Genomic DNA, 20,326 nt, shown 5'->3' with positions numbered 1-20,326 from the left:
CCCCTGTATTGCTCTATTTATTTATATTGCACTCTAGGGAATGTAAAATGCATATATATATATATATATATATATATATATATATATGTTTCAAAGCAAGGAGCAGCACATCCTAGTGGGAAGTGGTAGGTGCAAGCAGGTCTAAGGATCCCCGGTCCCAGGGCCCAAAAGCATATCCAGAAAAAATAGTAAAAAGGGACCACAGCACACTGGAGTATCTAAAAAATAGGTGGTTTATTCCATGAACAAAAAGTGCAAGTGCGACGTTTCGATGTTCTCACACCATTCTCAAGCAACTGAACAGTGACCATAACAGGGTATTTATAGGAAATGCAGAGTACAGTATCAAAGTGTCAAACAATTAACAAATCATTGAGTGATACAAATCAATTCATAATAAATACATAAAAAATCATAAAAGTGCATGTATAAAAAATACATGGTGCAATATAGGGGACATAAGTACAATGTCCAGCATAAAGTGCAGTGCAATTAAAAACGCTTAGCGTATAGAGATCATATGAGAATGGATAGTGCCGAATTAATAGAAGATAATTAGCAATCAGAAAACATATTTACAATACAACGCTGGTAGGAGGTGGCTAGACTCACCCATAAGTGTGCATAATTGTAATGGTGCCGGTCAGCGTGGGTAATCTTGAACTGCAGTTGCGCAGTATGTGAAAAATGTGTTAGGATGTGCCAGCCAATCACGTCATGTGACCGGAAATACTATGGTCACATGATCAGAGCCAGAGACCCATGTATGCGTATGTGCAGATGTGAAAATTGAGGCGCAATTAGTAAAGGGAAGAGGAAGGATAGAGTACAGACAAGAAATAAATTATAAATAATGAAAAAAAGTAAAAAATAAATTAAGCTTAGGCGAACACACACTGGCAGTGTGGACATTGGATCTAGGAGGCAATTATTTGATGTTTATGAAACGCCCCATAGCAGTCATACTGTATTCACACACTGGCTATATTAAACTTCCCCAAGCTGGCACCCAACTGAAAACTGGCTCCTATTTCAAGGAGGCAGTAGAGATACTATGTGCTGGTGCGGAGACCATAGGTGTGCATAATTGTAATGGCGCCGGTCAGCGTGGGTAATCTTGAACTGCGGTTGCGCAGTAGGTGATAAATGTGTTAGGATGTGACAGCCAATCACGTTCAGCCTGGCTCCGGTCATGTGACTGGAAATACTATCACATGATCGGAGCCAGAGACCCGTGTATGCGCATGTGCAGATGCAACAATTGAGGCGCAAATCGCCATCTTAGTAAAGGGAAGAGGAAGAATAGAGTACAGACAAGAAATAAATGATAAATAATGAAAAAAAAGCAATTATTTAATGTTTATGAAACGCCCCATAGCAGTCATACTGTATTCACACACTGGCTATATTGACCTTCCCCAAGCTGGCTCCCAACTCAAAACTGGCTACTATTTCAAGGAGGCAGTAGAGATACTATGTGCTGGTGCGGAGACCATAGGTCTCGCACTCAGTAGACAGAATGGGGCCAGCTTACCTGGGGTGACCCCTCCCATATGTGAGATCAGGGTTGCTACATTCAAAGAACAGTCAAACTTGGGGCAATAAGATACGTGAAAAACATGTTCGCCAAAACTAGGTAATTTTAGAAGCATAGTATAATCCAATATATAAAAAAAATAATAATACTGAAACAAATAATAAAAAAAATAATAATAATAAACGAAAAAATTAAAAAAATCTATAAGTAAAAAATAAATAAATAAAAATCAAAAGTAATAAAAAAATATATTAAAAAACTGATAAAATAAAAAATAAGGAGTACGGTAATAATTAATAATCAAAAATAAAAATAAATTAAAGGATTGGTAATCAAAAGTAAAAGATATTTTGAGTGAATAGAAAAGAATCACAGAGAGAGAAAATGTGACACAGGCAATAAGACCTGATTGGTCTGAAGTATGTGGCGGGTTGGCACATAAAGAAACGTAGTAAAAGTAAGTGCATCAAATGATTTAATGACATAAATGTGACATATAATAGTGGTGTGCACAAGAAAATTTGGTGGTGAAACCCGCTGACAAGGGTGGAGCCATTGTGATCATGGATCAGGGAAAATATATAGCTGAGGCAAAACGTCAACTCCAGGACGTTCAAACCTATCAACGATTGAATTCTGACCCAATACAGACTATTGCTCATAATATTAAGACGGTCCTCGATGAGGCTCTAGAGAATTGTCTTACAGATCATACTCTGTACAAATTTCTTCTGATTTCTAATCCCACTGCACCAATGTTATATTTGCTCCCAAAGATCCACAAGTCACTGGTGGACCCCCCAGGCCGCCCCATTGTTTCGGACCAGGGGTCCATCACAAGCAACTTGTCGATCTTTGTGGATCAGATCCTCCGTCCTTATGCTGCACGAGCTAAATCTCATATACAAGACACGTCTGACTTTATTAAGAAAATCACTGATGTTTACATTCCTGAAGGTACAATTGTAGCCACCCTTGACGTGGTCAGCCTGTACACCTCTATCCCACATGATGGGGGTGTACAAGCTGTCAGGTCAAGCATCGAACAAAACTTTTCTGTTGGAAAGACTGACCTTATCATTACACTACTGGAACTTATTCTAAAAAATAATTACTTTATGTTTAATGATACTTTTTTTTTTTAAACCTCCGGCATCACAATGGGCATATACGCCAATGTGTACATGGCGGTGCTGGAGGAAACTCACATCTATGTATCCCACCACTCCAGGTTCATCCTGGGGGTGGTGGAGATACATCGATGATGTATTCTTGATCTGGTCTGGTACAATGGATGAACTCCATTGTTTCCATAACTACCTGAATTCTATGAACTCATTTATTCGGTTTACACTAAATGCCTCTGATTCATCTGTGAATTTTCTGGACACACTGGTATCCATTTGTAATAATCGTCTAACCACTGACTTATATGTCAAGCCAACTGACTGTAATGCAACATTGCACTATACCAGCAATCATCCTCGCCCGAGGATGCGATCTCTCCCGGGCAGTCAAATGCTCCGGGTGAGGCGTATCATAGAGGCAGAGGACAAATTAGAGCCTGCCCTTGACAGACTAATCTCTAATTTTCAAGATAGAGGTTATCCCAAGAGTCTGCTCCTTGAGAGCAAAACAAAGACACTGACTCTAGATAGACATAAATTGATTCATGAACACAATAAGAAACAGTCCAAACCCCAGATTTCTTTTGTCTCAACATACAACGAACATTCTAAAAAGATAGCCAGTACCTTAAACAAACATTGGGTGTCTTTGCAAAATTGTTTTCCAAATGTCTCTGAATTTAGGGAAAGACCATTAATCTCATTCCCTCACGCCCCTGATTTGCGCGACAAATTAGTGAAAAGTTACATCTCTTTAAAAACCAGTTCTCAACTTTATTTGTCAGTCCTGAAAAAGGGATCATATCCCTGTTGTCAATGTGTCAATTGTCAATATATGGAGAAAGGCCCTGTGTTTGTACATCCTGGATCTAGACAAACATACAAACTAAAACACTATCTAACACGTACGTCTGATCATGTGATCTATGTCTTGAAGTGCCCATGTGGTTTCCTCTATCTAGGCGAGACCACATGGGACTTCAAGACTAGATTTAATCAACATCGTTATAGTATTCGGAAAGTTAAATTAGATCTCCCTGTGTCCAAACACTTCGTAGAAGCTGGACACAGGGAGAGAGATCTCAAATTTACATTACTTGACCATGTACCTCATCTTAAGAGAGGAGGTGACCGCAACATTATCCTAAAACGCAGGGAACTGATGTGGATACACACTTTGCAGACCCTTTGACCGAAGGGTTTGAATGTGGAATTTATTGTGACACCTCAAATTGACAATGCATGATTGATAGGGGGTATTAGCAGGGCCGTTTGAAGGAATTTGGGGGCCCCAAGCAAAATAGACATGGAGGCCCCCCCCCCCCCCCCCCCACGCAAAGCCTACAGGAACCACAGCATAGCCATACAGTTTAAGTTTACCCACAATTTATATAAAGAAAAAAGGAAGTTAACATTGCAATTTTCATGCACATTAAATGCGACAGCAGTATTTGCACTGTGCAAATACTGCTGTTGCATTTAATGTGCATGAAATTTGAACATTTTCAATAAATGAACATTTGCGAAAAACACCACTGTACCATACAAATTGTATGGTACAGTGGTGTTTTTTGCAAATGTTTAATGTATATTCGATACAAGGAAGTACCCCTAGATTAACCCCCCAGTAGGCAGGTAGTACCCCCCCACACCCGAGGTGGGGGTTCATCTGGGGGTGCTACCTTCCTACTGGGGGGAAGAGGGGGTTAATCTGGGGGTACTACCTTCCTACAGGGTGGGGGAGTGGGGGTTAATCTGGGGGTACTACCTTCCTACTGGTGGGGAGGGGGTTAATCTGGGGTTACTACCTATCTACTTGGGGGGGCCCCAGATTACCCCCCCCAGTAGGCAGGTAGTACCCCAGATTAACCCCCTCCCCCCAGTAGGCAGGTAGTTCCCCCAGATTAAACCCCCCCCCCCCTCAGTAGGCAGGTAGTACCCCCTGTACCCCAGGAGGGGGTTAATCTTGGGGTGCTACCTTCCTACTGGGGGGGGGAGGGTGTTAATCTGGGGGTACTACCTTCCTACTGGTGGGGAGGGGGTTAATCTGGGGGTACTACCTACCTACTGGGGGGCCCCAGATCACCCCCCCAGTAGGCAGGTAGTACCCCCAGATTACCCCCCCCCCCAGTAGGAAGGTAGTACCCCAGATTAACCCCCTTCCCCCCCAATAGGCAGGTAGTACCCCAGACTAAACCCCTCCCCTCTCCCCAGACCCAGTAGGCAAGTAATTAGGGGTACTCACCCCAGTCAGAGTCACTGAAATGTAACGCCACACAACGCGCACAGTCACGTGACACGTCACGTCACGCTCTAGGGCCGGCGTTAGGACGCCCTGGGACTCAGCGTGACGTCATGTGACGCACGAACGTACGAAGTCCGGACCGGAGGTGAGCTGGGGCGGGGCACAAAAAGGAGCCGGAGGGAGCGACTTCAGTCTCTGCCTCCCGCTCCAGACAAGCTCTAGCACTGCTGGCCCGGCAGGCCGACAGGGCGAGTTGCCTGTTGAACGGGATAGGGAAGGAGGACAGGCAAACACAGGCTCTGCTTCGGGGCCCCAAGCAATTGCTTGGTTTGCCTGGTATTAGTAGGGGATGATGCTCGAGTGTTCTCTCTCTACCACCACCGTGTGGGTATTAGAAGAATAATATAGTGACCTGTTTTAAATTTTTTGTTTAGTTTTCTTTTTTACAGAACCACGCATGGTTTGGTGGCTAAGACAACCCTGCAAGTTTTCTTATTTTATGTCATTAAATCATTTGATGCACTTACTACGTTTCTTTATGTGCCAGCCCGCCACATACTTCAGACCAATCAGGTCTTATTGCCTGTGTCACATTTTCTCTCTCTGTGATTATTTATTTTCTATTCACTCAAAACATTTACTTTTACTTTTGATTATCTATTCTTTTCAGTTTTTATTTATTTTTGATTATTAATTATTATCAATCATAATCAATTATCACTCCTTAGTTTTTTTTTATATATTTTTTTTATTTTTCATTTATTTTTATTTTTTTTATTTTTTTATTATTATTATTATTTTTATTCTTTGTTTCAGTAATTTTATTTATTATTTATTTTTAATATTTGATTATACTATCCTTCTAAAATCACCTAGTTTTGGCGAACATGTTTTTCACGTGTCTTATTGCGCTAAGTTTGACTGTTCTATGAATGTGGCAACCCTGACCTCACATATGGTAGGGGTTGTCCCAGGTAAGCTGGCCCCATTCTGTCTGCTGAGTGCGAGACCTATGGTCTCCGCACCAGCACATAGTATCTCTACTGCCTCCTTGAAATAGGAGCCAGTTTTGAGTTGGGAGCCAGCTTGGGGAAAGTTAATATAGCCAGTGTGTGAATACAGTATGACTGCTATGGGGCGTTTCATAAACATTAAATAATTGCCTCCTAGATCCAATGTTCACACTGCCAGTGTTTGTTCCCCTAAGCTTCATTTATTTTTTACTTTTTTTCATTATTTATAATTTATTTCTTGTCTGTACTCTATCCTTCCTCTTCCCTTTACTAAGATGGCGATTTGCGCCTCAATTGTCACATCTGCACATGCGCATACACGGGTCTCTGGCTCCGATCATGTGACCATAGTATTTCCGGTCACATGACGTGATTGGCTGGCACATCCTAACACATTTTTCACATACTGCGCAGCCGCAGTTCAAGATTACCCACGCTGACCGGCACCATTACAATTATGCACACTTATGGGTGAGTCTAGCCACCTCCTACCAGCGTTGTATTGTAAATATGTTTTCTGATTGCTAATTATCTTCTATTAATTCGGCACTATCCATTCTCATATGACCTCTATATGCTAAGCGTTTTTAATTGCACTGCAGTTTATGCTGGACATTGTACTTATGTCCCCTATATTGCACCATGTATTTTTTATATATGCACTTTGATGATTTTTTTATGTATTTATTATGAATTGCTTTGTATCACTTAATGATTGTGCAAGTATCACAGCTTGTAAATGCTTTTTGTAGCCAGCCAAGAGTCTTTCAATTCTTGTTTGAGGTGTCTTTGCCCATTCTTCCTTACAAAAGTCTTCCAGTTCTTTGAGATTTCTGGGCTGTCTGTCACGCACTGCTTTTATAAGGTCTATCCATAGATTTTCAATTATGTTGAGGTCAGGAGATTGTGAAGGCCATGGCAAAACCTTCAGTTTGAGCCTCTTGATGTAATCCCCCGTGGATTTCGAAGTGTGTTTAGGATCATTATCCATTTGTAGAAGCCATCCTCTCTAACTTCAGCTTTTTCACCGAAGGCATCAAGTTAGCATCCAAAATTTGCTGAAATTTTATTGAATCCATTTTTCCTTCTACTCGTGAGATGTTCCCTGTGTCACTGGCTGCAATACAACCCCAAAGCATGATTGATCCACCCCCTTACTTAACAGTTGGTCAGATGTTCTTTTCATAAAATGTTGTTCTCCTTCTTCTCCAAACGTACCTTTGCTCATTCTGGCCAAAAAGTTAAATTTTAACCTCATCGGTCCACAGAACTTGTTTCCAAAATGCATCAGGCTTGTCCATATGTTCATTTGCAAAGTTCAAACGCTGATTTTTCTGGTGAGGATGTAGAAGAGGTTTTCTTCTGATGACTCTTCCATGAATACCATATTTGCACAAGTATCTGTTTATAGTGGAAAAGTGTACCACAACTCCAGTGTCTGCCAGATCTTTCTGGAGGGATTGTGCAGTCAAATGTGGGTTTTGAATTGTTTTTCTCACAATCCTGCAAGCTGTTCTGTCTGATATTTGTCTTGGTTTTCCAGATCTTGCTTTATCTTCCACCGTTCCTGATGACTGCCATTTCTTAATTACATTCCGAACAGAGGATATTGACATCTGAAAACATTTTGCTATCTTCTTATAGCCTTCTCCAGCTTTGTGAGCGTCAACTATTTTTAGTTTCAGATTTCTAGACAAATGCTTAGAAGAACCCATGGTGCTGATTGTTGGGGCAAGGTCAGATGAGTCTGGGCATTTAAAATCTTTGAGATTGACATCACCTGGTCTTCCCAGATGATGACTGAGAACAATCCATGACACTGGCAGGTCTCAGCTTTGCAAAGGGGGCAGTGCCTGCTATAAATTCTGCAGGGTGCCCAAACTTTTGCAGATGCCATATTTTTTTTGTTTTCTGTTATTTTGAAAGTGTAAATGATGAAAATAAAATCTAACTTTTTTTTGACATTTTATAAGAATGTCTAATCTGTAATTTGATGCCTTTTGGAGATTTTTCCATCTTTCCTTGGCTTCTTTTTGCACATTAATACAATTTTTTCTCTGGGGTGCCCAAACTTTTGATCCCCACTGTGATATCTTAGCAAAGCAGTAACTGGCACTTGTGTTATTTATCTCTGTCTTTCTGTTCCTTACTTTGGAATTCTTTGGTAAAGGGAGTTAGTCGTTACACAGTAGCAGGATGCCAGATGTATACAGTACACACTGTCCTGAAGTAACTGCGCATGAGCACTCTTACACTCAGATTTAAATTTTAGGAGCCAAGAAAGCTTACAAGAAAGTGTGGTCACTGGTTTCTGTACCCTGCATTAATTTAACTTGACAATGACCATGTGTTTATGGCCACCTCTGTATTGAAAATTGGACTGGACTTACCAATACTTGAGATTGTTGTTTTCCTATCAATGGGGACTTTTTTTTTACTTTTCTGTTCAGGGCTGTATTATAGGTGCAGGGACCTTTACTTTCCTGGGAACCTAAGGGGCATTAATTCATACTTTCATATCTGTTTGGTGATCTTTTTCAGCCCAGGAAAAGTAGAGAGGTGGCCACACATACATGTGGCTCTTTTAAAAAAATCTTTTGAGTTACAACTTTGCCACACGCCAGTGTGGTTTTCAGGTTCTGGAATACCACACACCCGAATTCTCTGCTATCCCACGGGCTAGTCCACAACCAGTTTGGGTCAAACGGAGGCTTTACTGAGTAGAAGACAGGTGTAATTATCTTCACAATTAAGGCCAGATTTCCCAGAGAGGTGGCAAGGACCCAGAGGACCTCCCAGCTTGCTGGACCAATACTTGTAATAAACTTGACTTGTAATTAGACTTGACTTAGCCCCTTAATGACAATTGACGTAAATGTACGTCATGGTGCCGTGGTACTTAACGCACCATGGTGTACATTTACGCTCCGCCATGACCGGCAGGTCCCGGCTGCTATCAGCAGCCAGGGACCTGCCAGTAATGGCGTACATCCGTGAACACGCGGATGTCCACCATTAATCCCTCAGATGATCAATACAGATCACAGCATCTACGGCAGTGCGGTACTATAAATGGAAGATTGGATCTCCCGCAGCGGCGATCCGATCATCCAGCATGGTAGCCGGAGTTCCCCTCACCTGGCTCTGGCCGTCTCCCGGGGTCTTCTGCTCTGGTCTGAGATCGAGCAGACCAGAGCAGAAGATGACAAATAATACTGATCAGTGCTATGTCCTATGCATAGCACTGAACAGTATTAGCAATCAATGGATTGCTATAAATAGTCCCCTATGGGGACTATTAAAGTGTAAAAATGAAAGTAAAAAAAAAGTTTAACCCTTTAAGGACCCATGACGTACCGGTACGTCATGAGTCCGCTCCCGTTCTACAACGCGGGGCCGCGGCCTCTATCAATGGCCGGGACCCGTGGCTAATAGCGCGCGGCACTGTGACTCACTATTAACTCTTTAGACGCTTCTAAAATGAAAGTAAAACAATGCCGGTTAGCTCAGAGAGCTGCTCGGGATCGCCGCGGTGAAATCGCGGCATCCCGAACAGCTTATATGACAGCCGGAGGGTCCCTGCCTGCCTCAATGCTGTACGATCGCCGAATGACTGCTCAGTGCCTGAGATCCAGGCATGAGCAGTCAAGCGGCAGAATCATCGATCAGTGGTTTCCTATGAGAAACCACTGATCAATGTGTGTGCAGTGTTATAGCCCCCTATGGGAGCTATAACATTGCAAAAAAAAAAAGTGAATAAAGATCATTTAACACCTTCCCTAATAAAAGTTTGAATCACCCCCCTTTTCCCATTTAAAAAAAACCCAGTGTAAATAAAAATAAACATGTGGTATCGGCGCGTGCGGAAATGTCTGAATTATAAAAATATATCATTAATTAAACCGCACAGTCAATGGCGTACGCGCAAAAAAATTCCAAAGTCCAAAATAGTGAATTTTTGATCAATAAGTCCTATCAATGCAAAAATAGTACCGCTAAAAATTTCAGATCATGACGCCAAAAATTAGCCCTCATACCGCCCCATACACGGAAGGATAAAAAAGTTAAAGGGGTCAGAAGATGCCAATTTTAAATGTATTAATTTTCTTGCATGTAGTTATGATTTTTTCCAGAAGTACAACAAAATCAAACCTATAGAAGTAGGGTATCATTTTAATCGTATGGACCTCCAGAATAAAAAGAACATGTCAATTTTACCGAAAAATGTACTGCGTAGAAACAGAAGCCTCCAAAAGCTACATAATGGTGCTTTTTTTTCTATTTTGTCTCACAATTATTTTTTTTCCCGTTTCGCCGTACATTTGTGGGTAAAATGACTGATGTTACAAAGTAGTATTGGTAGTAGTGGTAGTAGTATTTAGGTGCAAAATTGAAAGAGTTATGATTTTTTAAAGGTAAGGAGGAAAATACGAAAATGCAAAAATGGAAAAACCCCGGGTCCTTAAGGGGTTAAAAAATTTGAAAAAATCCCCTCCCCCAATAAAAATGTTAAATGTCCCATTTTACCCCCATAAAGTGTAAACAAAATAATTAATACACATATTTGGTATCGCCACGTGCCAAATGTCCAAACTATTAAAATATAATGTTGTTGATCCCATGCGGTGTACGGCATGAATGTAAAAAAAAAATGCACAATATTGCTGCTTTTTTGTCACATTTTATTTAAAAAAAATTTATAAAAAATTGTATAAAAGTTTCATATACACAAATGTCAAATCATGGTGCAAAAAATGAGCCCTCATACTGCCGCTTATACGGAAAAATGAAAAAGTTATAGGTTGTCAAAATAGAAGGATTTTAGACATACTAATTTGGTTAAAAAGTTTGGGATTTTTTTTAAGTGCAACAGAACACGTTATTTTTATCGTAAATTGTACGGCGTGAAAACGAAACCTTCCAAAATTTGCTAAATTGCAGTTTTCTTTTTAATATTAACACAGATAGTATTTTTTTGGTTGCGCCATACATTTTATGGTAAATTAGTGATGTCATTATGCAGGATAACTGGTCGCGCAAAAAACAAGCCCTCATACTAGTCTGTGGATGAAAATATAAAAGAGTAGGAAAAAACGAAAATGCAAAAATAAAATTGGCCTGGTCCTTAAAGGGGTATTTCAGGAAAAAACTTTTTTTTATATATCGACTGGCTCCAGATAGTTAAACAAATTTGTAAATTACTTCTATTAAAAAAATCTTAATCCTTTCAATAATTATCAGCTGCTGAAGTTGAGTTGTTGTTTTCTGTCTGGCAACAGTGCTCTCTGCTGAGTAGAATAGGGAACTGCATAGAGTAGAATAGGTTTGCTATGGGGATTTGCTTCTAAACTGGGTAGTTCCCGAGACGTGTCATCAGAGAGCACTTAGACAGAAAAGAACAACTCAACTTCATCAGCTCATAAGTACTGAAAGGATTAAGATTTTTTAATAGAAGTAATTTACAAATCTAATGTGCAAGGAGAAGGTGAAAAAAGTCGGCAGACTCGCCAAGGCTTCTTTTTTCAGGGTTGCTTCTTTATTAAATACTCACATATAAAACTTTGTGCATAGGGGGAGAGAGGATCACATTGAGGGGGGTATTCACTGTCAGGCGACAGAATCTGTTTCACTCGATATTCGAGCTTCTTCTGGCCATGACTGCTAGGAACACTATGCTGCTTCTTATACAGGTGGGTATTCAGGTCCAATCACTTAGAACCTCCCATCTGTCTTGACGTAAGACTTCAAGGCGTTGGCTTTGAATCCAGCCCTATAACGCCTTTACTATGTCTAAGTCATAAGAATCCAGCGTATAATAATATCAATGAAAGGGATGAGGAAAAAAGTGCATTAAAAATAGGGTACATTAAAAACAAGGTGCATAATCTATCTTATCATTCAGGCCTATAGGGCCTGTCGCTGCTGTACGAATTATCCAGTAGGTTTCTCGCTGCAACAGTAAGCAATCTGTATCAATCCCAGGTCTGGGTTTAACCCTCTCCACGCCGGAGAAAGTTAATACATCAGACTTCCCTCCGTGAGCTTCCACCATATGGGATATTAAACGAGGAGCTCCTTTGAGTGTGCGAAGCGTATACATATGTTCTCTTATTCTAGCAAAGAGCTGGCGAATCGTTTTTCCTATATAGTGGTAGCCACAGGGGCAAAATATGACATAGACTACATATTTTGTTTGACAGGTTATTAAATCAGTAACAGTATGTGTTATAGGTCCCATGCGCATTGTTTTCAACTCAGCATTAAATTTACAAAAATTGCATGTTCTACAAGCGTAGTTCCCCTTTGGTGTCAATTGTTCTAGCCACTGTATCTCTTTCTTAGGAGGTGTCGTTCTACTTTTTTGTAGTATATCGCCTAGCGATTTATTCTTTCTATATGAAATCAGCGGTCTACGACTAGCTACTTCTTTCAGATCTGGATCTCCCTCTATAATATGCCAGTTTCGTCTGACTGCTTGTTCTACAACTTGATTGAGTGGTGAATTTTGAAAGGTAAATGCAAAGCGTTTAACGGGTTCTGACTTTTTCTCTTTTTTATTTATCAAAAGGGTTTCTCTGTAACACTTATCTGCTCGTTGACGTCCTTCTTTTATTAGGGTTCTCGGATATGACCGCTCCAATAAGCGCTTTTCTAGGTCTTCTGCTTGTTCCCCATATATCTCATCCGACTCATTATTCCTCCGTAGTCTCACAAATTGTCCGTAAGGGTCACCCCTCTTCACCGAGTCTGGGTGAGAACTACCATAGTGAAGAAGGGTGTTCCTTGAAATAGGTTTTCTATAGCCTTTGCTGGTGAGCCTCTCACCCGTAACCCTTAGTTTTAGGTCTAGGAACTCCAATGATGTTCCTCCATATTGCGAGGTGAAGGACATATTTACAGAATTAGTAGTATTTAAATATGTGACAAAATCATAAAATTGTGCCTCTGATCCTGACCATGCTCTAAGAATATCATCCACATATCGCATGTATAATTTGATACATGCGATATATGGGTTTTTGGATGAATAGACGATCTGGCTTTCCAAGACGTCCAAAAATATGTTTGCATACGTGCAGGACACCGGGGTACCCATCGGGGTCCCGGTGTCCTGCTTGTACCACTGATCAGCAAACTTGAATGTGCTATTCGATAGCAGGAAGGAAAGGGCTTCCTCTATGAACAAAATGAATTCGGTAGATTTATTCGACCATTTTAGAAAATCTTTTATGGCTCCTATACCCTAGATCCAAGTCCTATCGGTGGCCAGTAGCTGTGCCGGACATTGAAATCTCTGTTTTTTGCCTGTATTGTCTTTGAAAACTTGCCTTTGTTCTTGTGCACGCTACACATGACTGACACCACGCCACAAAACATGGACACAGATACGGACGGGATGATCAGAAATATGGAGGATATATTACTCACAGGGAGAGAGGATCCAGGGGGATATTTTTTGGAATGCAATCACAAAGAAGATGTGGAGTTCATTGAAGTTAAATCATTAGAGCAACGTATTCTTAATCTATCTGACAAAGAAATTAATATTTTTTGGACCATAAACTCACTCCAGTCCTACCTGCACAGTGAGAGATCTCCACGAGGACTTAGAGCGTATAAAGCACCAGCTCAGTTCCAGGAAGACCTCACATTTGTCACCTTGTGGAAACAGGCACACCATGAGCACTCTATCAAGCTATTACAGATCGTGCTAACTAGAAATAGAATAGAGCACGATAAAATTAGTAAAGATCTTAATAAAGCTAAATCAGAGTACACAAAAAGAGCTACAGAAGAACAGAAACAAGCGTTTTTTCCCAAATTAGAAAATAGAATTCTGTCACTGCAGGAAGAAGTAAAAAGAAAGAAACGAGAAAAATTTCTCAAAGATAAAACTGACTATGACCAAGAAAAAGAATTCCAGTGGCAAGGAAAAGTAACAGCATTTACCAGCAAGAATTATCGCCAACCACGTCGACCTGCTTCACATCAACCTAAAAATCGCACCGATACCGCATATAATGCGAACATAGCAAAAGAATCGAAAAATTAAAGACAAGAGAAAACCGACCTCTCCCACCCTTTAGGACAAGGTCCACACGGCGCGTACAAAGGAAGAGATCAGAAAGAACCAAAGAAAAGGAGAACAGAAATATAGGATGCATTAAAGACGAGGCTGCTTTCAAACCCTCCATATCTAATGTCATTAATCTCACTTCAGAGACACTGAATGAAGCAACATTAACCCTGTTATCCAGAGGTCTGAACTATGGTCTGACTGAACGTTTCGACTCAGTAACATTTGAGATAAACCTGGCCAAGTCTTTACGGGACATTAACTTATTTAAGTTTTTCCTGAATAAAAATAATATTGAGCAGAGTAAATGTGAAGCAGATTCGCCAGCAGTAATAGATAGTTTAGGTTTTTTTCCCACAGAATGTACATTATTGGAAAAGAAATGCATTGAAATGTTAGCCTATGATTTTGAAGACCCTGCGAACAGAGCCCAGCCCGGGCACTGTCGGAGCGCCTTCACCAAAGGTAAAAAGTCCAGATTTAATCCCCCGATACCTCCGGGAGGACAACTGGATTTATTTCAGAATTCTGTATTACAAGATGTCAGGTCTATATTGTACAGAGAGACCCCTGTCAATCTGTCAACCGCAGAACAAGCAGCTCTAAATGCTCTAAAAAAGAGAGAGGACCTAGTTATAATTAGGGCCGATAAAGGAGGGAGTGTCGTATTAATGTATAAGACCATGTATACACTAGAAGCCGAAAGGCAATTGAGTGATAGGTCTACTTACACCCCCTTAAAAACGAACCCAACCTCTAAGATTATAAAAGGTCTAACTGCACTCCTACATAAATTTGTAGAGCAAGGGATGCTGTCAAAAAAGAATGCAGAACGCTTAATACCCGATACACCTAAACCGGCAACATGGTACCATCTTCCAAAAGTACATAAAGGGCAGACCCCACCCCCGGGACGTCCGATAGTCTCGGGAGTGGGGTCTGTAACCGAATATCTTTCCCACTATCTAGAATGGTTACTATCTCCACTTCTTCCATCTATACCAGCTTACATTAAGGACACTCTCCATCTTTTACAAAACATTCAAACTATGAATTGGGAACCGGGATGGAGCTTATGCTCCATTGATGTTGTTAGCTTATATACCCGCATCCCGTCGGATGCGGGTATAGGAGCCATATAAGATTTTCTAAAACGGTCGAATAAATCTACCGAATTCATTCTGCTCATAGAGGAAGCCCTTTCCTTCCTGCTATCGAATAGCACATTCAAGTTTGCTGATCAGTGGTACAAGCAGGACACCGGGACCCCGATGGGTACCCCGGTGTCCTGCACGTATGCAAACATATTTTTGGCTGTCTTGGAAAGCCAGATCGTCTATTCATCCAAAAACCCATATATCACATGTATCAAATTATACATGCGATATGTGGATGATATTCTTATAGCATGGTCAGGATCAGAGGCACAATTTTATGATTTTGTCACATATTTAAATACTACTAATTCTGTAAATATGTCCTTCACCTCGCAATATGGAGGAACATCATTGGAGTTCCTAGACATAAAACTAAGGGTTACGGGTGAGAGGCTCACCAGCGAAGGCTATAGAAAACCTATTTCAAGGAACACCCTTCTTCACTATGGTAGTTCTCACCCAGACTCGGTGAAGAGGGGTGTCCCTTACGGACAATTTGTGAGACTACGGAGGAATAATGAGTCGGATGAGATATATGGGGAACAAGCAGAAGACCTAGAAAAGCGCTTATTGGAGCGGTCATATCCGAGAACCCTAATAAAAGAAGGACGTCAACGAGCAGATAAGTGTTACAGAGAAACCCTTTTGATAAATAAAAAAGAGAAAAAGTCAGAACCCGTTAAACGCTTTGCATTTACCTTTCAAAATTCACCACTCAATCAAGTTGTAGAACAAGCAGTCAGACGAAACTGGCATATTATAGAGGGAGATCCAGATCTGAAAGAAGTAGCTAGTCGTAGACCGCTGATTTCATATAGAAAGAATAAATCGCTAGGCGATATACTACAAAAAAGTAGAACGACACCTCCTAAGAAAGAGATACAGTGGCTAGAACAATTGACACCAAAGGGGAACTACGCTTGTAGAACATGCAATTTTTGTAAATTTAATGCTGAGTTGAAAACAATGCGCATGGGACCTATAACACATACTGTTACTGATTTAATAACCTGTCGAACAAAATATGTAGTCTATGTCATATTTTGCCCCTGTGGCTACCACTATATAGGAAAAACGATTCGCCAGCTCTTTGCTAGAATAAGAGAACATATGTATTCGCTTCGCACACTCAAAGGAGCTCCTCGTTTAATATCCCATATGGTGGAAGCTCACGGAGGGAAGTCTGATGTATTAACTTTCTCCGGCGTGGAGAGGGTTAAACCCAGACCTGGGATTGATACAGATCGCTTACTGTTGCAGCGAGAAACCTACTGGATAATTCGTACAGCAGCGACAGGCCCTATAGATAGATTATGCACCTTGTTTTAATGTACCCTATTTTTAATGCACTTTTTTCCTCATTCCTTTCATTGATATTATTATACGCTGGATTCTTATGACTTAGACATAGTAAAGGCGTTATAGGGCTGGATTCAAAGCCAACGCCTTGAAGTCTTACGTCAAGACAGATGGGAGGTTCTAAGTGATTGGACCTGAATACCCACCTGTATAAGAAGCAGCATAGTGTTCCTAGCAGTCATGGCCAGAAGAAGCTCGAATATCAAGTGAAACAGATTCTGCAGCCTGACAGTGAATACCGCCCCTCAATGTGATCCTCTCTCCCCCTATGCACAAAGTTTTATATGTGAGTATTTAATAAAGAAGCAACCCTGAAAAAAGAAGCCTTGGTGAGTCTGCTGACTTTTTCACCTTCTCCTTGCACATTGTACTTGACTCGTCTTATAAGTCAGAGCACTACCTTAACTTCGGGGACTACTCCTATTCATCCTAGATCCAGGTCCTATCGGTGGTCAGTAGCTGTGCCGAACATTGAAATCTCTGTTTTTTGCCTAATTTACAAATCTGTTTACTCTTCTGGAGCCAGTTGATATATATAAAAAAAAGTTTTTTTCTGGATAACCTCTTTAAGGTCAAAATAGGCTTGGTCCTTAAGGGATAACTATGTGCAGGACTTGACTAGTTTCAGTGACAGCAGACATAGACTTGAGACTTACTGGAGAGATGGTAGCTTTGTTGCTTTCCAATTGAGTTCTCTGGTAGCTGAGCTCAGTAAGGTAGCTGGTGGTTAAAGCTAAGTGAGTGAATTGTAATGGCCGCCCCTTTATATAGTGGGGGGCTGGACTAAAGCCCATTGGTCAAACTGTGGGTCATAGGTTAAGCTGGTGCTCTCTGAGAGTACATGTGACAACAAATCATGTGACTGCATAACATGTGACAGGCCTACTCACAGGTCCTTGAGACATCCCACGGGTCCTGTATACTATCTTTACACAGGGATCCTGTCTATGCATTAAAGTGATATACATACCATATAAAAAACAGGGAGACAACAGGGGGAGACCCTGCAGGGGAGCCCCCAGGTCACTGAGGGACTCAACCTGACAGGGCCTACAGGTAGTACAGGACCATGTACCTGTACTGGGATATCACACAACCTTGCTGAGACCAAAAACAGCGGGGGGAAAAAACATAAACTAGAAATAAAAATTTGCTGGGTCATGAAGGGGTTAAAGTTATGTTATTTATAATATAATAAATGCTTTGGCCAACCCTTTCAAAGTTAAGAGTTTTCTTGGCTTTATTTGGGAGAAAGGGGTATCAGGTAAGTCTGGTCAGTGTCCCTGACTGGACTGAGCGTACGTGTGTTCCTGACTGTACTGTAAGTAATTGTGGGGTGCAGATCAAAGCACAAAAATTTGCCCTAACACAATTCTGTAGGCATAAAAATAAAGCTATGGTGCCTTTTTTAACAGTAAAAAAAAAACTGAGTATACACATTTGGTATCGTTGGAATCGTATTGACTCGTAGATAAAACTTAAATTATTTTCCCACAAAATTGTATATTTTTTTCAATGTTGCCCCACAATTTTCTTATTGGCTTTGTAATACATTATATGTTACAATGATGGGGATGATGGCTCTGTCAGTGGAAAATACACTGCTCAAAAAAATAAAGGGAACACTAAGATAACACATCCTAGATCTGAATTAAAGAACAAATCGTATGAAATACTTTCGTCTTTACATAGTTGAATGTGTTGACAACAAAATCACACAAAAATTATCAATGGAAATCAAATTTATCAACCCATGGAGGTCTGGATATGGGGTCACACTCAAGATCAAAGTGGAAAACCACACTACAGGCTGATACAACTTTGATGTATTGTCCTTAAAACAAGTCAAAATGAGGTTCAGTAGTGTGTGTGGCCTCCACGTGCCCGTATGACCTCCCTGCAACGCCTGGGCATTCTCCTGATGAGGTAGCAGTCTCCTGAGGGATGTCCTCCCAGACCTGGATTAAAGCATCCGCCAACTCCTGGACAGTCTGTGGTGCAACGTGGCATTGGTGGATGGAGCAAGGCATGATGTCCCAGATGTGCTCAATCGGATTCAGGTCTGGGGACCGGGCGGGCCAGTCCATAGCATCAATGCCTTCCTCTTACAGGAACTGCTGACACACTCCAGCCACATGAGGTCTAGCATTGTCTTGCATTAGGAGGAACCCAGGGCCAACCACACCAGCATATGGTCTCACAAGGGCTCTGAGGATCTCATCTCGGTACCTAATGGCAATCAGGCTACCTCTGACAAGCACCAAAAAATGCCACCCCACACCATTACTGACCCACCGCCAAACTGGTCATGCTGGAGGATATTGCAGGCAGCAGAATATCCTCCACGGTGTCTCCAGACTCTGTCACGTGCTCAGTGGGAACCTGCTTTCATCTGTGAAGAGCACAGGGCGCCAGTGGCCAATTTGCCAATCGTGGTGTTCTCTGGCAAATGCCAAATGTCCTGCACAGTGTTGGGCTGTAAACATAACCCCCACCTATGGACATTGGGCCCTCATACCACCCTCATGGAGTCTGTTTCTGACCGTTTTAGTGGACACATGCACATTTGTGGCCTGCGGAGGTCATTTTGCAGGGCTATGGCAGTGCTCCTCCTTGCACAAAGGCGGAGGTACCGGTCCTGCTGCTTAGTTGTTGCCCTCCTAAGGCCTCCTCCACGTCTCCTGATGTACTGGCCTTTCTACACTGACAGACATGGCAAACCTTCTTGCCACAGCTCGCATTGATGTGCCATCCTGGATGAGCTGCACTACCTGAGCCACTTGTGTGGGTTGTAGACTCCGTCTCATGCTACCACTAGAGTGAAAGCACCGCCAGCATTCAAAAGTGACCAAAACATGAGCCAGGAAGCATAGGAACTGAGAAGTGGTCTGTGGACACCACCGGCAGAACCACTCCTTTATTGTGGGTGTCTTGCTAATTGCCTATAATTTCCACATGCTGTCTGTTATATTTGCACAACAGCATGTGAAATTGATTGTCAATCAGTGTTGCTTCCTGAGTGGACAGTGTGATTTCACAGAAGTGTGATTGACTTGGAGTTACATTGTGTTGTTTAAGTGTTCCCTTTATTTTTTTGAGCAGTGGGTCTCAAAAGGTAAGGAGAAAAAAAAATTTGAGCCAAAATTTGGGGCGTGAGGAAGGGGTTCAAAGAATGTTACTGTACTTTACTATGTAGGCAAAAAATAAATGGTGCTGCAGAATGAGTGAAAAAAAATGTATTTCCCCCTCCTTTTGTTCACAGATAAAAGAAGAAGGCAGGTGATAGGTCACCGGCAGGGAGAGGAGTGAGGTCCATATTTTGATGTTAGCTCTCTCTCTGCTGGTTAACAGTTGAAAATATGAAATTAATATTTCATTTTTCATTTTTTCCCGACCAATGAAAAAAACGTTTTCAAAATAAGTAAATAATAATGTGGGAAAAAAAGGTATTACTTACAACAACGACACAAAAATCTGAAGTTTAAACAAATGCACTCAAAGGAGCGAGAAGGAAGTGATGTGTTCCCCCTTTAAAAAAAAATAAAGATATTACTTTTCATTATATTCAAATTCTTTTCCATATAAACTACAATAAATATGTTACAGTAGAGCAATCTTTTACAAACGGATCCTCAATAGCTCATATTTTAAGGATTAGTGCTGGCTCTCTTTATGGGAAATGCTCAAGACATGACCTGTTGGGGGGTCTTTCAGTACGTTTGGAAAGCACTGCAATTACAGTCTAAACCTTTCTTTAGGTTCAAATGTATTCAAATTATTTTTATTTTACTATACAGCATTTATTGATAAT

At 41.1% G+C, this 20,326-nt stretch overlaps 1 protein-coding gene across 1 annotated transcript in view; it reads left to right on the top strand.

The window, feature by feature from the left end:
* REC8 (REC8 meiotic recombination protein) overlaps positions 1 to 20,326 on the top strand; it is a 178,760-nt gene that overhangs the window by 101,474 nt on the left and 56,960 nt on the right. The gene's annotated exons all lie outside the window — the stretch shown is intronic.

Source organism: Hyla sarda, chromosome 1 (genome assembly GCF_029499605.1).
Source record: "Hyla sarda isolate aHylSar1 chromosome 1, aHylSar1.hap1, whole genome shotgun sequence".
In the NCBI taxonomy this organism is placed as follows: domain Eukaryota; kingdom Metazoa; phylum Chordata; class Amphibia; order Anura; family Hylidae; genus Hyla; species Hyla sarda.
This window is presented reverse-complemented; position numbering and strand designations above follow the sequence as displayed.